This window comes from Lepus europaeus, chromosome Y (assembly GCF_033115175.1).
Source record: "Lepus europaeus isolate LE1 chromosome Y, mLepTim1.pri, whole genome shotgun sequence".
Classification (NCBI taxonomy): domain Eukaryota; kingdom Metazoa; phylum Chordata; class Mammalia; order Lagomorpha; family Leporidae; genus Lepus; species Lepus europaeus.
Window position 1 is genome coordinate 2,568,365 of NC_084851.1, and position 10,832 is coordinate 2,579,196.

The 10,832-nt window shown below is 43.9% G+C and overlaps 1 pseudogene; it reads right to left on the reverse strand.

Moving 5' to 3' along the window:
* Window positions 1-2,774: 2,774 nt before the first annotated feature.
* Window positions 2,775-2,835, reverse strand: LOC133754249 (U6 spliceosomal RNA; annotated as a pseudogene).
* Between the last annotated feature and the right edge of the window lie 7,997 nt (window positions 2,836-10,832).

Consider the following 10,832-nt stretch of genomic DNA (forward strand, 5'->3'; position numbering starts at 1 on the left):
CATAGAAAATTAATTTTTTAAAAAAAAATTATGTAGGATCCCTGTCTTTAATGTGCTGTACACTGTTATTTAATGCTATAACTAGTACTCCAACAGTATTTTTTTCACTTTGTGTTGCTATATGGGGGCAAACTGTTAAAATCTTTATATATACTAAACTGATATTCTGTATGTAAAGAGAATTGAAAATGAATCTTGATGTGAATGGAAGGGAAGAAGGAGCGGGAAAGGGGAGGGTTGCAGGTGGGAGGGATGTTATAGGGGGGGAAAGCCATTGTAACCCATAAGCTGTACTTTGGAAATTTATATTCATTAAATAAAAGTTTAATAATTGAAAAAAAGAATATAAAAAAAATTAAGCCTCTCCAGTAATTTAAACTATCCCTAAAAACAAACAACTGGAAACACTTATAAATTTGCAAACAATCACAAACTGCCACATCTTTTTCCTGCTTCTCTGCCTAAATCCAGTTAATGCTAACAGTCTGTATTAGCCTCTACAACTACCAAAATTAGAAACACTAAAGACATCAAGTTTTGCATTTTAGCTGACTTTTCCAAGCTGTGAACACTGAGAGAAGAGATTATGGGGAAAAGAGAGATTTCCAGGATTTGGAAACCATGGATTGCTGACAGAAACTGATGGAATTCCACTTACCATATTGCCATTGTGGAATGGGTTTTCTGCTGTCTGATTCTGTCAATTAGTTGTGGGGTAGGTTGGGCAGAAATTCCTGTTCTTGGCTCTTGTATCTTACTTACAGGAGTATTCTAAGCATAGACAGTACCACAATTAAGTGATGCAGTTTATTTGAAAAATGAGGAAAACATACACACACACACAAACACACACACAAACACATGCACAGACACACAAACAGAGAGACAGAGAGGCAGAGACAGAGATATATGGTACTGCCCCTCCAGGTCCCAGGTCAGGTGAGTACATCCTGGGATACATGCATGAATAAGATTACATAGGGCAAGGGAGGTGTGGCTTCCAACTTGTGGCCCTAATCTAGCCACCTGTCTTATCATGATGATAAAAAGAGGTAATGCAGACATTGCCAATGATGTAGAAGATGGCTAAATGATGAGGACAAATAAGGAAGTAGTAAAGTAAAGTTTAATAGAGCAGCACACCATCCAGTTAGTTGAAGACAGATGTACTCCTGGTTGTCACAAAGAATGCTCCCATTTTGTTTAACGTGAGCCTGCTGGAAAGTAGCTGTAGGATGGTGTTAGTCTGGCCTGCTTTTAGTCATGGCCTCCCTCGTTTCCTCCCTCTGCTTATAGAAACCTTGGTTGCTGTCAAGGGTTAGGGTAAGGACTTCTCTGACTTATTGAAGCTAAGCAGGGGAAAGAAGGAGCCCACTGTCAAGACAGGGTTGTAGCAAAAGTGGCGTCTTCAGGGAGACTCAGTGCCAGTTCACAGCAACTGCTTCAGTTTGAGGTTTCATGTGTTGGGCCGTCTAGAATTTCACCACTTCAAGTCTGGGAGAAACAGATCTAACAAGCAGATTAGATACACAGGGTCCAAAACACAGGGTAGAGTCATTATAAGAGGAGCTAAGAAGAGTACTACACACACCAGGAGGCAGTTTTCCCAGAGAGGCAAATAGAAATTGACAGCAGGGGGCCTGCTAATAATCACTGGGCATTAAGGCCTGGCCAGGTATCTGTGAGGTCCAGACCTATCTGGACCTATCAATCTTTTCACATGGGGTAGTGGAAGAGACTTCATAGGGAAAATGTGAGCCACCTTAGGGAAGACACCCTGTTGATTTCTATTACCTAGCTGCCCTGAGTGGATAGCTGGCCTCAACAGGAGGTTAGAGGTGGTGGCATCATTAATTTATATTTATTTATTTATGTGTTTGACAGGTAGAGTTACAGAGAGTGAGAGGGAGAGACAGAGAGAAAGGACTTCCTCCCGTTGGTTCACTCCCCAAATGACCACAACAGTTGGAGCTGCACTGATCCGAAGCCAGGAGCCAGGTGCTTCTTCCTGGTCTCCCATGCGGGTACAGAGGCCCAAGCACTTGGGCCATCTTCCACTGCTTTCCCAGGCCGCAGAAGAGAGCTGGACTAGAAGAGGAACAGCCGGGACTAGGACTGATGCCCATATGGGATGCCGGTGCCACAGGTGGAGGATTAATCTAGTGTGTCACTGCGCAGGCCCCAGAGGTGGCATCTTTAAAAGGAAATTTACAGCTCTGCCTGTAATGTTACTGACCTTAGGCTGTTCCCCTGATGGCAGTGATTACTTTAGTAGCTGGGCAGAGTGAAGGTCCTTTTCTGCTTAGGAAGAGGCCACAGGGTTTGCAGTAGTGAACTGAAAGCCTTTCAGACTGACTCCTGTCAGGACTTGGGACTACTGGCCCACTGTCCTGGTTTTCCACATCAAAAAACAATGCAATTTGTGGTGGGGTAGCCCTCTTAGGTCTCCCTGATGGAAAATCACTGTGTAAAGCTTTTGTTAAATGGCCTGCACCTATCCTTACATTGCTTCTGCTACCTACCTCTCTTGCTACTCTTCCTTCTGGATTCTGTTCAAGATAGATTACAGAAGAAGACTTTATAATGTCATCCACAGGGATGTTCAGTCACATCCCTAATCTTTGGTGGCATGAACTAGAAATCTGTGGTCACAGGGTTGTTCTGAGATCATTTTTCCTGTGAAATAAGACAATGCCCATGAAGAGAGCCACATCCTACTTCTAAGTAAGGTCAAACATGATGACCACCTTATAGAACCTGTCTACAATTTTTTTTAAAATATGGAACGCTTCACGAATTTGCATGTCATCCTTGCGCAGGGGCCATGCTAATTTTGAAGTCATTAATGAAACTTTTTGCTCTTCTTTAGCTTGGATTGAGAAGGTAGGCTTTGCCTATGTACCATGCTTATAGAAAAAAAAATCTAGGAGTAAAATCTTACCCATGTGTAAGAGAGCCACCTCTGTGAATTTATTTATTATTCTTATTGAATAAAATTGTTTTGGAGCTAAGTTTGTGCCCTGTCTCCTTTCTGTTCAGCTCCCATTTTCCTTATAAGGGCTTGCCGGCATCTGATCTCTGCAGACTTGGACTGCCTCACTAATTTTGTTACAAGATGATGAAAGTGATCTTGGGTTCTCTGTTGCCATTGATTTCTCAACAACGTTGAAGTGGATTGGTTTCTGAGAGGGGCAGCATGGTGGGGGCAAGAGGCACGCAGTCACCACACAGACCCCGGGAGTCGGGTGAAAGCAGGCTTGAGGCGAGCAGCCTGCAGACTCGTTTATTACAGTTGGAACAACATCTTACATAGCCAAAACCAGCCAATCTGGTCAAGGGGCAGACTATGCCCCAACCAATCACAGCCTGTTGCCAGGCAGGCTCCATTGCCAGGTGGGTTTCAAAGCCATTACTGAGTAACTAACACTTGCCAGTGGCCACCTTGGCATGACCTTCTCATTCCACCACATTTCCCCCTTTTTGTTTATTTTTGAGCAACAGAAGGCAGGATTCTTGGCCATACCATTGTTGACCCCGTTTCCATGGGGTCTCCATACACAGCTGTGCCTGTCTTAGGTTGTCCCCCAGGGGATCTTACCCATCATTGACTAACCAGTGCTCAAATCGAGAGACCACAGGATTGCTTGCTCAGATAGGGGTAGGAATGAGGAATAATGGTTATCAGGAATGGCGTGACCACACACAGGCTGTGGGCCATTTGAGTGGCTGACCAGAGCTAGTGGGGTACACAACAGTAACAGATATGGCTTTGGGCAGTTTCCCAGGGTAGGATGATAGGGCAGGTGCGTCTGGTAACAAGGCGGAGTCTTGGTCTTGTTCAGCTGGTTCTGGCTGGCTGTCAGTTTCAGGTTTGATGTTTCTAGCTGGTACCCAAATGGGCTGTTCCACATTCTCTGGAAAGACACAAACATATCCGCGACCTTTGTTAGCAGAAGGTGTGTTATGAGGGTTAGTGGAGGGTTCTATGTGTCCATTTTCCAATTGTTCTTGTACTAGTTCTTTAAGGATGCTAAGTTTGGGTTGTATGATTGGCCACTGCTCTACCCAATGTTTCCTGTTTTTTCTCATTCAATGGGGGTTGGGCTTGGCTTTTGTATGAGGTGAGCAGTGGCCACTAGAATTTGAGGTGAATCTTACTTGTAGGCTCTCCATTAAAGCTGTTGGCTTGTGGAGATTTGTGACCCGTAGTAAGGACTGCTTGCATTTGTGAGAGCACATCTCTCCCCCATAAGGTCATGGAAACCTCAGCAATTAGTGGAAAGATGGTTCCTGTATCTCCATTGTCATCTCACCACGTTACGGGTCTGATGACCTGATCAGCCAATTTTAAAATCCTCCAACACCTTGGAGGTCAGGTCCAGGTGCTGTCTTCCAAAGTTGTATTTTTCTTGCACCCCTAGCTTTTAAGACAGTAACATCTGCTCCCATATCAATTAAACCCACAAAGGCAATGTTATTTAAATATAGGGTCAATTTCTGCCTCAGATTGAAGATAGGCATTGACCAGTTGATGGTGGTGGGACTCCCTCTTACTTGCTGAGCTGAGGGTGCCCCACTGGAAGTTTAAAGGTTTGGTCTTGCAATCTTTTGCCCAAATGAAAGCCTTTTTTATATCTAGGACACAGCGTTCTGGGCTTGCCCCATCTTTTAGCATTTGGGCAGTTTCGCCGTAGGTTTCCTGTTTCCTGGCATCCCCAGCAAAATGGAGGGTTATTAGACTTCAATCAGAGGCTGGGATAACAACCAATCAGAGACAAGGAGAAAATACATCAGAGTTGTGAGAATTGGTTACCGTGTTTAGCCTTCCTGTGGTGGAAAGCTTAATGTTGCTACAGGCAGCTTCTGGGAGGAGACTTGCACATTGTTCCACTCCTAAAGGGACTCTGCACCTTTTTTAACTCCTCATCCCCACATCCCCCAAATAACTGGACCTAACTGCTGTTAATTAGGGATATGGGAGTGACAACCACTCTAGCTGCTTCCTGCTAGAAAGGGACACAATAAGGGGTCAGCAGAAGAGCATTCCTCTGGGAGGTCAATCAAAGGCTCCCTAATACAATGCAGATTTCCTGGGGACATTGTCTGGAGTACCATGAGGAGTTTGATGGCTTCTAATTGTTTAACTCTGTGTTACACAAAGCATGCCAGGCAGTTTAGGCTGGATGGTCCTATGGAGAGTATTAAAAGGATTGCACATGTTAGTCTTAGGAAGAACAATAGCCAAGGTGGCCACTTCCGATTTTTAACTAAATTTCTCCAGTTTTCAAAGAAATTTCCATCAACAGGTATTTAATTCATTTCTTCATGTAATTTGTCAACTTCCCTTTGAATTATGTTTATCAGTTAAATTAAAACAACACAATTCTGGCAATTGCCTACATCCATTTTGTTTTTTTAGTAATGTGTAACTGATGGCTGCATGGCTTTGTAAGACTCCTTCCCAAATTTGGCTCGGCTCCTCACTGAGACATGTTAGGGAAAGTAGCAGTGGCGTTAGCTGTCTTTTCCAATACACAAGCCAATGATTAATTTCCTTATGTGCCCATGCAGCTGGTCCAGGTGTTGGTATATTGGAAATAACCACTACCAATGCCTCAGTCCAAGTGGATGGTGACAAGAATCATCATACTCCAGGGGGAATGATCATCTGGCATGTATGGAATACATAACTCTACAGGAGGACATAATAGGAGTCCCACCACCAATGAGGAAATGCTTCTCCTTTCAAATAGCTGCATGAGCATGGAGGCCCAAGTAAAGATACTGAGCCAGTGTATATATTGACTCTCTGGTCCTTGCTTGGTTCAAGGGTTCCATTTAAGTCTATCAGTTCAGTCAGCTGAGCACTTACCCTGGGGGCCACAGGGACTCTTAATAGCTTCTGTGAAAGTAACCATTGCCTAGCAAGCCTGGTGATGTCCACATTCCATAAAGGAGCTCATATCCTGGATTTTTCAAGGGGTCTCCCTAAGTTCTTCTCTGGTTGCATATGTCTGCAGGACTACCTCTTCATAGTCATGCCTGAGACTTTTCATCCACTCTGGGAAGAAGGTGGCAGTGTTAAGAGATGAGCATAGCTTGATTTGAGCTGCTGGGCTCTCCACTAAGAATGCTTGATATTTTAAGAGGTGGTCATCTCAACCAAAGGCTTCCTTTTGGAGGCCAGCAATATGGTCACATTTTGCATTATTTATACTACTAAATCTGGCCCCAAAGTAAATTTGGTGACTTCAGGGACCAGGAGAGTGATTACAGCCACTACCCAGAGGCAAGCTGTCTATCCCTTGGCCACAAAGTCAATATCCTTGCTAAGACACCCTATAGGCTGTTAACTTGGTTCTTTCATTTAAGGTACTACTCCCAATACGATCCATTTTCTTTCTGTTTCTTAGAGAGTAAAGGTTAATCCATGAGGAGGTATAGGGCAGGGGCCTTAGGTAGGACCTATTTAAGTTCAGTGAAGACTTTATTGGGGTTCTGAGCTCCATACCAGAGTATGGGTGCTGGCTACCTGGATGTCCTTTATCAGTTGATACAAGGGATAAGCCATCCCCCCATATCCAGGGATCTAGAGATGAGAAGACCCTGTAAGACCCAGGAAGCCTATAAGGGGCTTGAGAGTCTTAGGGTGGGAGCATTTGTCTAGAGCTTAAATCTATCTTCTCCCACTACCTACTTTCCTTCAGAAATAGTCAAGTCCAGGCATCTCGAGACTGCATTTTGAGACTTCATAATCTCTTTTGGCTAAAACTTGGAGACGTACATGGTGTGCTCTTGGAGTCTTCCTTGGTTTGAGTGTACAGGAGAATGCCATCTGCATGTTGTAGAACATTTCTCGAGGGTTAATTGAACTGTTACAGATACAGATTTTTGGACAAGACCTACAAAAATAAGTATGGACTGTTCCTGAAACCCTGGGATTACAATGTCCAAATCAGTTTTGAGGATTGGCTGAAGGGGTCTTCAAAGGCAAATAGAACTTTGGAATCAGGGTGAAGGGAGAATGCAAACGAAGGCATCCTTTAATCATAAAACAGTGAGCTAGGCCATCCTTTCTGGGATTATATAGGATCAGAAACCACAGGATGGATGGGCACCACTGCTTCATTAATTAGCCAGAGATTCTGTACTGGTCTCCATTCTCTAGTTGGCTTTTGGACCCCTAGAACCATAGTGTTAGAGGGACTAGTGTAAGGCTTTATAAGTACCTGCACCTGGAGATTTTGTACTCTATGGCTCTTAGTCCTTCTGAGTCATGGGCTTTAATGGATAATTTCTCTAATGAAGAAAAAAGATAGGTCTTTAAGATCATCCTGCAAAACTGGGCAGTTATAGCCCAACCAATTTTTCTCTGGACGTTCCAAACTTTGAGATTGATAACTATCTCAGTTTAGAGGGAAGCCTGAAGTTGTCTCATCCTATAATAAGGTGGCCTTCATCTGACCCAGGAGCTTTCTGATTATTAAAGGTGCTGTACTATCTGAGATAATCATAAAGGACTGAGTAAATATTAGCTCATTCCAGACAGAGTTCAAAGGTTGGGTGAAAAACCTAAACTGAGGTAGGGGTTACTGAAATAACTTTAGAGGCACTATATGCAAGGAGAGGGGTCCAAAGCTAGGATTAAGAACAAAAAATATTGCTTTCGTGTCCAAAAGGAAACTTATAGGATGTAGGCAGCCTTTGGACAAGCTAAGGCCAATCTTGGCTTGTGGAATTCCTGGGATAAGAAAGTCACATACTCCCATCCTGAAGGAGGATGATAATCAAGAACGCTCTGTTAAAATTATCTGTGCCACTGGAGGCCCCGAAAAGTGGCTTACATATGCTGTTATCTTTTGTGCTTTTTTGTGCTTCTTTGTGCTGGTTATGTATAACTACCACCGAGACATTGGAATAAACTAGCCTTGTTGTCTTGGCTCCATTCTCTGCGATCTCTTGTCCCTCTTTTCAGTCCCTCTCCCTCCCTTAGGTTCTGTTTGACTGGTGCGGCTGGCCCACACAATAGGAAATCTGTTTCCCTTCACTATGAGAACCACATGGGGCCCCTGGGTACTGATCTTGACCCTGCAAAGGAAACACTGGAGCTCTTCAGTCTCATGAACCCTTCAATCATGTGGGAAGTCTACTGGAAATGCCTGTCCCTGAAGCTCTTGGCTTCTGGAGCAGTTAAATTTCCAATTATCACCTCTGTAAATAGGCCATAGCCCTGGGGGCGGGGGGGGGTTGATAATCCTTGGTGAAGCGTCCATTTTCTGTGCATCAAAAACACTTGGGATGTACCCAGGGGTTCTTGCTGGAGCTGAGACATCACCCCAAAATGCACCCTTCTTCTTATCTGTTTGCTCCTGCTGTTGAGTGCCCTCCTGATCTCTGTTACAAATCATGGTGGCCATTTTTTTCAGAGAATTGTCCAGGGTGCTTTTGGGTCTCACTGCCACACTTGAGTTTTTTTCCATAATGTTTGGGGCACGTGGGTTTAAAATCAACTGTCCTACTACAGAGACAGTACCTAGTAGGTATAGGTCTTTAAAGTCTCCCTCAAATATTATAAGAAGGTGGGTGTATTTTTGTGTGGCCATTGATATATCAGGTATAGTGTTGAGTAAATGAGGGGCATTGACCTAGATTTCTTGAAATTCACTGCAGCACAGCTGATGACATGCCTCCTTCTCCAATCATCCAAAGAGTCACTAGGACCCTACTTACGGTCATCCTGCAGAACTGCCTGTTGACCACAGGGAATATACATCACTTGATCAGGGATTGCAATTTTGGCATTAGGATAATAAAATTTTGGATAGTAAATTTGACCACGCACAATTTATCCCTGAATTCCTCAGCTGACTATATGGCTCTATATGCTTACAACCACATTAGAGTGTCTTTTAAATTAATTAATTTGGCTGAAAGCCAGAGTTTAGAAAGAGAGGAAGAGACACAGAAAGAGGGATCATCTACCTGCTGGTTTTCTCCCTCAGTGGCCAACACTGGCAGTCTGAAGCCAGTTTCATCCAGGCCTCCCACATGGTTGTCAGGGACTCAAATACTTGGGCCTTCTTGTGCTGTTCTGCCCAGATCATTAGCAGGGATCTGGATGGGAAGCAGAGCAGACAGGACATGGCAGGTCAGGCAGTGAATTTACCCATGACACACCACAATGCCCACCCCAACCTCATTAGAGTTTGACTGAAGAACAGCATCACGTCTTTCCAGGTTAACTCAGAATCCAATGCTAGGTTCTGGAAGGGATCTATGTAACAATCTTGATCATCTGTGAAGAACCCCATATCCCCTTTAATCTGCCTAAGGTCTTACTAAGTAAAAGGCTCCAAAAGACCCTTGGCCTCTAGGCACTAGCCAAAGAGGCAGTAGATTGGCATTAGGTTCTGGTGGAGATAGAGATAGAGATTTGGAGTACAGATGTGGAATAGGCAGATTACAAAGAGGCCATTGTGGTCCCAGTAGAATAGTTGATTCAGTCTGACAGGCTTTATGGTGTTCGGGATTGTCTCACTATTCAAAGGAATCCTGGATATAAGGAACCCCTAGACCTTTCTCTGCTTTATGATAGAAGAGATCTAGTTGGAAGATGATATATTTCCCTCAAAGGCCAGATTTCTCCTTCATCTAGCTTGTAACTGAGACAGGGTACAGCACAGAAAAGATCAAGCATTTATTCCTTACACTCTGAGGATCAAATGAGTCCCAGTGTCAGAGGGTGAACCCCAAGAGAGTGTCTTCAGTAGATGCTTTGCTTTCCATCTCTCACTGCCTGTGGCATCAAGAAATGTCCTGAATTCCACCAGAAAAGGAGGAAGGTGCAAGTAGAAGTAGCATGTGTTACCCATGCTCACTCTGTCTTTCATACCAAAACCTGGCATATGTATTTGTCAGAATAGCATGTGCAGGGAATGTTTAGTCACATTTATTGGTGGCATGCTAGAACTTGGCCTTTGCCTATTCAGATATATACCATCACTTTGCCCCTTACAAAATGAGAAACAGTTCTACCATGCCTCTTAACCTGGATATCCTATTATTTTGACAGTGAGTCTTCATGACAAGAGCCTTAAATAAGGTGTTTTCAGCTAGAGTTTGGAGGGAGGGCACCAGTCCTGGCAACCACTTGAGTTGGTGTCCAGGCAGATGGAGGGATAAAGGAGCATGGTGGGGGAATAAAAAATTATCTCCACTGAGCTACCTCTGAGGATTGGACTGTATAAGAAGGACCTGATCTTCCTATATAGTGGACCCCAAAGAGGAGGAAACCTGAGACCTGAGATGGAAGGATGAGGACACCAGAGAACATCTCAGAGGACCTGTCTCCACAAGTCCAGTTCATGAGGAAGTCTAAATATATTGAGGTATTTGGATAGAAAACCGCACCTCTGTCTGCAAAAGGGTTACCTAAATTCTGACCCAAAACTACCCAAGTGTTTGGCAAATACAGGATAATGGGAACAAGAATTTGAGTTCGTAACAAGTGAGGGGAGTTGGTGGGACAAAGAGAGTATCTAGAGGCCACAGTGTAGTGTGGCTAGCAGAAAAAGAGACAGAGATCTCATATGAATCTGAGGTAAAGTAGTCATCGTGGCACTGGGATAAGTAGCCCCTGGTCTCACTTCAAACTGTGCCCCATCACACTGACAGATTGATCTCAGTGGAATGAAGGAGAGTTAGCAATTTTCAGCCCAAAACTCTGCTGGGCTGTTAGATCTAGGTTTCCAGTCAAGGAGCCTTTGGAAAATCACCAGGGCATTGTCTGGCCTGAATTTCACAATTACTCCAAGAACTTTTCCCAGTTTGAG